Source organism: Oncorhynchus mykiss, chromosome 7 (genome assembly GCF_013265735.2).
Source record: "Oncorhynchus mykiss isolate Arlee chromosome 7, USDA_OmykA_1.1, whole genome shotgun sequence".
Classification (NCBI taxonomy): Eukaryota; Metazoa; Chordata; class Actinopteri; order Salmoniformes; family Salmonidae; genus Oncorhynchus; species Oncorhynchus mykiss.
This window is the reverse complement of record NC_048571.1, coordinates 77,105,894-77,112,133: the sequence shown is the minus strand read 5'-3', so window position 1 is coordinate 77,112,133 and position 6,240 is coordinate 77,105,894. Positions and strand designations below refer to the sequence as shown.

At 41.2% G+C, this 6,240-nt stretch overlaps 1 pseudogene; it reads left to right on the top strand.

Annotated features, from left to right (window-relative positions):
* The first annotated feature begins 206 nt into the window (after positions 1-206).
* Positions 207-5,993, top strand: LOC110528526 (annotated as a pseudogene).
* Positions 5,994-6,240: the final 247 nt, after the last annotated feature.

Below are 6,240 nucleotides of genomic sequence, written 5' to 3'. Positions count from 1 at the left end.
ATTGAGTTGGAGGCGTGCATGGCCACGCAGTCGTGGGTGAACAGGGAGTACAGGAGGGGGCTGAGCACGCACCCTTGTGGGGCCCCAGTGTTGAGGGTCAGCAAAGTGGAGATGTTGTTTCCTACCTTCACCACATGGGGGAGGCCCGTCAGAAAGTCCAGGATCCAATTGCACAGGGGTTGAGACGCAGGGCCTCCAGCTCGATGATGAGCTTGGAGGGTACTATGGTGTTGAATGCTGAGCTGTAGTCAATGAACAGCATTCTTACGAAGGTATTCCTCTTGTTCAGATGGGATAGGGCAGTGTGCAGTGTGATTGCGATTGCATCGTCTGTGGATCTGTTGGGGTGGTATGCGAATTGGAGTGGGTCTAGGAAGATGGTGTTGATGGTTTCATGACCAGCCTTTCGAAGCACTTCATCATTACAGATGTGAGTGCTACAGGGCGATAGTCATTTATTTATGTTACATTGGAGCTCTTGGGAACAGCTTCTTTGTGGAACAATCTTCAAAATGTTCTTCAATGTGATGTTCTGGTGCTTCTTGGGTAATTCAGACAGCTGATTGAGGACCTTATTACTGATGAATGTGATGTTCTGGTGCCTCTAGGGTAATTCAGACAGCTGATTGAGGACCTTATTACTGATGAATGTGATGTTCTGGTGCTTCTTGGGTAATTCAGACAGCTGATAGAGGACCTTATTACTGATGAATATGATGTCCGTCAGTCTTCACACACAATATCTGACAGCTCTGGCCCGATTTTAACTGAACTTCGATGAATGATGCGTCTTGCCCATAGAGAATGATAGAGGCTGCTAGTCGCCAAAATTCTGTTTTAACATGTTGTCAGCTGGGTTGGACTCTTTCAACTTTTTTGGCTGATCCTTCTTGACGACCCTCTTTGGAGTACTGTCCAACCGGATCATCAGGAGGGATCAGCCAATCTTGAAGAAGAAAATTGACAACTTCAAGATGGCGATTTCATCAATGGTGCTGCCCATGCGTTCAGACGCCATAATAGGAACTATATAGGAATCTTTTCTCTATCATTCTCTATGGACTTGCCATAGAGATCCGGGCTCGGCCTTTACAAAATGATACCGATTGGCCAGATGGTGGCGCTTTAACAAGCGATTGAAAATGCACATTTTAAAAGGTCACACCCCGTTTGGGTAAAAGTTCGTCCTTCGTCCACTCTCCTCCTTCCTTTCTCCTCCGTAAACCGTTATGTGGTCAAATGATCTAGGAGTGTGTCAATTTGTTAGTTGGCGAACGGAGTAGGGACCTCCCCTCAATAGCCTCCTTTTGGAGAGCAAGCACAAGTGTATCCTACGACGGAAGAGTTTTGATATCTGCCACACCCCCTTTGAATCAGCTGTTGTATTGTCGGAGCAGAAAACCATGCATACGTTTAGAAACAATATGGTACTTATCATTTTATCTATAAATGTCTTGCACAACTAACATTTGTTTTGAGCACTTTACACTTATTTTAGGATCCACCCCAGTAAACATAATTTGCCTAATGATGCGCGAGTGGAGAAGGACCATCTAATTTCAAGCAAGCGCATTTCCATACACATTCACTTTCCTCGCCTACTCTCCTCGATTAACTTGGACCTTTTTCAAAAGGAGGCGAGAGAGGACGCAGAAGGTGAGCAAATCTAATAGAGAAAAGGCCTTAAAGTCATGAAATTCGGAACATAGGTCCTTCTCCTCACAAGGAACACATTTGACCCAAAAGGTATGGGGATGATAGATTTTCCGCCATTTTACATTTTGTGTGAAACGCTGCACAAAACTTGATATGTGGCATCTATGGCCAAAAGTCTCAAGCAATATTTTCCAGATTATTACCTAAAACAGCATGGCCGCTATTGACCAATATACATTAATGTCGGTGTGGTCTGGCACATAAATAAGTCACGGATATTCGTATTGTAACAAAAGTTGGTACACATGTTGCAAACACTGTTCAGACTCAACATATGCAACATTCATTTTCGACCACACGGTGGCGCTATAACGGGCACGTTTTGTTACTATCAGTATAGCGTGCCACAGTATCATAATACCCATAAATGTCATAATACCCATAAAACCTAGCAGTCAAACAATCATTTTTCCACCATTCATTATAGAAACACTTAAAATAAAGGCTGTGTTTCATGTCCCTGGCGTGACATTTTGCTAACCATGTAAATCTCTCTAGGACAAGGTAACTTTTTATCGCCTGTATTTACCCCCATAAATGAAATAATATTTAGCTGCTAATGTGTCTATCATAAAGAACTTCAAATGCCATGATGAACTGCACGAGACTGCCGAATCAAGGCAAAGGAAAAAAATCTCTGGATTAACTATTTAATGTTAGTTAAATGTAGTAATGAATAAATTGTCTACATTTCTTTCAATGGACAATTCTGTGAACTGTCTTGTGCAAATTTTAAATTGACACAATACCTGCTAGCAAAGGTGTCAGATGGAGATGACGTGCAGGAAGGAGCTTGCAGGGATTTGTAGTTTTGCATGATGTCTACTTTGATGCCAATTAGCATTTTCAAATCTGAGAGTAAATAAAGCCGACTATATTGATCAAAGCCACCTTGTCTGAGAGAGATTTACATGGTTATCAAAATGTCATGCCAGGGTAAACGTACACAAAACAGACCTTATTTGAAGTGTTTAAAAAAAAGAATAGTGGAAAAATGATTGGAACCTTTTCCCTGTTTGACCACTAGGATATTATGACACCTCCACTGTGGGGCTCTATAGTCTAGTTTGAATTTTTTCAGTAATTGGCCCAAGGTGGAGGGGAGACATGTTTACTGTTGCCTTGTTGTAGGTGTTTATATTGTAAGTACTGAACATGGAATAATATAGATATTATAGATATTGACTGCCAAAATGCTGTTATTAATATAAATGACCAGATATGCAAAATGTAATGTATAACGATACCCAACTACATTGAAAATAGTAAGTTGACAGAAAAATCTACTGACAGCAATTATATCATAAATATCAGGGGCCTGATTTGATCATAAATTGTGCATACCGATACATTGAAATCAAAAAGTGTTGTGATTTATATGCCTGGGACTTCATGTGAAACGTATTATTCACGTTGGATTTTGCATGAAAATATAAAAAAAAATAAACATACAGTATTTTTAAAGAACTGAGTTACGAATTAAATGACACATTTCTAGAAATTAGTTCCCAGATAAATGTAAATGCACTGCTGCCCTGAACAAATAAATGGAAAAATGAATGCTAACATGATAAAAAATAAATAAAATAAATTCATGCTGCCAGGTAACTTTCCCCATCTCTCAGAACTGCAGATTTTCCTGCTGGGATCTAGATTAGCTGGGAAGAGTTCAGCAGGAAACACCATCCTCGGCAGAGATGAGTTTGACCTGAGGAGAGCTGCTCAGTGTGTGAAGAGACGGAGAGACGTTGCAGGGAGGCAGGTCACTGTGGTCGACACTCCAGGCTGGTGGGGAAATTACCCTGTAGTGTCCACTCCTGAGCTGGTTAAACAGGAGATTGTGCTCAGTGTGTCAGTGTCCCCCATGACCACACACTCTCCTCCCGGTCATACGGGGGGGATGATTAATTCACAGAGGAACACAGAGAAGCAGTAGAGGACCACCTGGAGCTTCTCGGTGAGAGAGTCTGGAGTCACACTATAGCGCCTTTCACATATGGGAAAAGACTGGGACAAACGACCATTGAGCAGCATATTCAGAGAGAAGGGAAGGCCCTTCAGGGGCTTGTTGAGAAATGTGATAACAGGTATCATGTCCTTAACACTAAGAACAGGGGAGATGTCACAGCGCTGCTGGAGAAGATAGAGAAGATGGTGACAGTAAACAGAGGCCTTTATAAGCTAAAGAGAGGGATAGTAGAAAAGATTGAAGACAGAAGGAAAGCAGAGGATGAGGGAGTGAAACGAAGACTGATGACGGTGCAGCAACAGAGAGAGATCATTGTGATACTAATGGGGATGTTTATCTGAAATTAATGACATTTGTCAATTTTTGCACATTTTATAGTTATTTAGCTGAAAAACTTACCTATTTTGCTCTGTGTCACAATATACTATAATTTCTGTCACAGAGCTAAGGCATATGCCTTACAACATACTGTATGTCTCATGTACATGGCAACAGTCAATGGAATATCAATTTAGCAGTTTATTCCGAACAACGGCCATTTCATTCCTATAGTCATGTATGTCATCACCTAAAAAAGTCTGTGTTCTATCTCTCTGCCAGGTGACTCCGTCCATCTCTCAGTGCTGAGGATTGTGCTGCTCGGGGCTAGATTATCTGGGAAGAGTTCAGCAGGTAACACCATCCTGGGCAGAAAGGAGTGCCTGAGGGTAGCTGCTCGGTGCTCAAAAGTAGCACCGAGCAGTGGTCGACACTCCAGGCTGGTGGGGAAATCTCCACATAGAGTTCACTCCTAGAATGGTTCAACAGGAGATTATGCACAGTGTGGGTCAGTGTGTCCCAGGACCCCACACTCTCCTCCTGGTCATACGGGGGGGATGTTTAATTCACTGAGAAAGAAAGAAAGAAAGACAATAGAGGAACACCTGGAGCTTCTCAGTGAGACAGTCTGGAGTCACACTATAGTGCTGTTCACCTATGGGACTGTCTGGGAAACACAGCCATTGAACAGCACATTGAAAGTGAGGGGAAGGCCCTCCAGTGGCTTGTTGAGAAATGTAGAAACGGGCATCATGTTCTAAACAATGTCAACGAGGATGATAGCACTCAGGTCACAGAGCTGCTGGAGATGATAGAAGAGATGGTGGCAGGAAACAGTGGAGATGTGTTTCCTGATCAGATCAAACAATCTGCACCAATCAGGAAAGCTGACAGTATGACGTGGCTTCCTCCAAACAGTAAGAATAATTCTGACTAAGATGTACAGGGGTCTATGCAGAGTATATTTCTGCGAATCTGACATTTGATAAAAACATGTAGAATCTATCCAAAATTCAAATAACACAATTTTTCCAGCATGAACATTGTCATTTTGTTTACTTTATAACCATTGTGATTAGGTTGATCAACACCGGTTCTAATTAATGTTCTTGTTTTATTCCACAGTGAGTGGAGATGACAGATCAGAGAACAGAGATCAGAGAACTCAGAGAACCTCTGCATATGGCTCCCTGAGCTCCATAGCTGAATCCGAGATAAGCTCAGGATCCACTGGAGGAAATGGATGACTGATGATGCTGACAACCAGAGAACTATCAGTGGCTTCTTCCTAACAGTAAGCTATAAGCTGGTAACTTAAATTATATTATCTTACTCTGACTTCCGGTGTCCAACTCCCCATCTTGTTGTGTTGTTCCACAGTGAATGAAGATGACAGATCTCGTAGACAGTCTCTGGGAAGCTGTCAAAATAATTCTATGAGTTTCATAACTGAGACTGAGACCAGCTCAATATCCAGAGGAAAATACAGGGGTCTGGAACAATCTGCATCAATCAGGAAAGCTGACAGTATGAAGTGGCTTCCGCCAAACAGTAAGAAGTATTCTGACTAGAATGTAGTACAGGGGTCCATGCAGAGGATAGTTCTGGTAATCTGACATTTTCTTAACATTTATACAATCTATCCAAAATGTATTGAGCAAGAAAATGATATTTTTTATGTTTAGTTTATAACCATTGTGATTAGGTTGATCAACATTGGTTCTCATTTTGCTTAATTTGGCTAAATATCTCCCTATTGGATTTCTAGAAAAACATTCCTTTGTCTGATCTTCCCCATTTTAATTTTGCTCCACTTTCTGGTCTGCTTCCTGTCTTTCAGTTTGGTGTAGGTTTTTCTTTTGATTGCCTCTTCTGCAAATTTAGTGGGTGCTCATGGTGGGTGTCTTAGGTTCCAGTTGTTGTTGCTAGTCAACTTTCAGTGGACACCCCCATGAGTCTTTCAGAACCCCTCCTAAAATAGTGGTGGAAAAGTACCCAATGGTCATACTTAAGTAAAAGTAAAGATACCTTAATAGAAAATGACTCAAGTGAAAGTCACTCAGTAAAATACTACTTCAGTAAAAGTCTAAAAATATTTGGTTTTAAATATACTTAAGTATCAAAAGTAAAAGTACAAATAATTTAAAATTCCTTCGTATTTTTACTTAGGTACTTAACACCACTGCTAAAATCCCACTTGTTTCATTTTGGCTGTGGTCGGTGACTTTTTGGTAGTT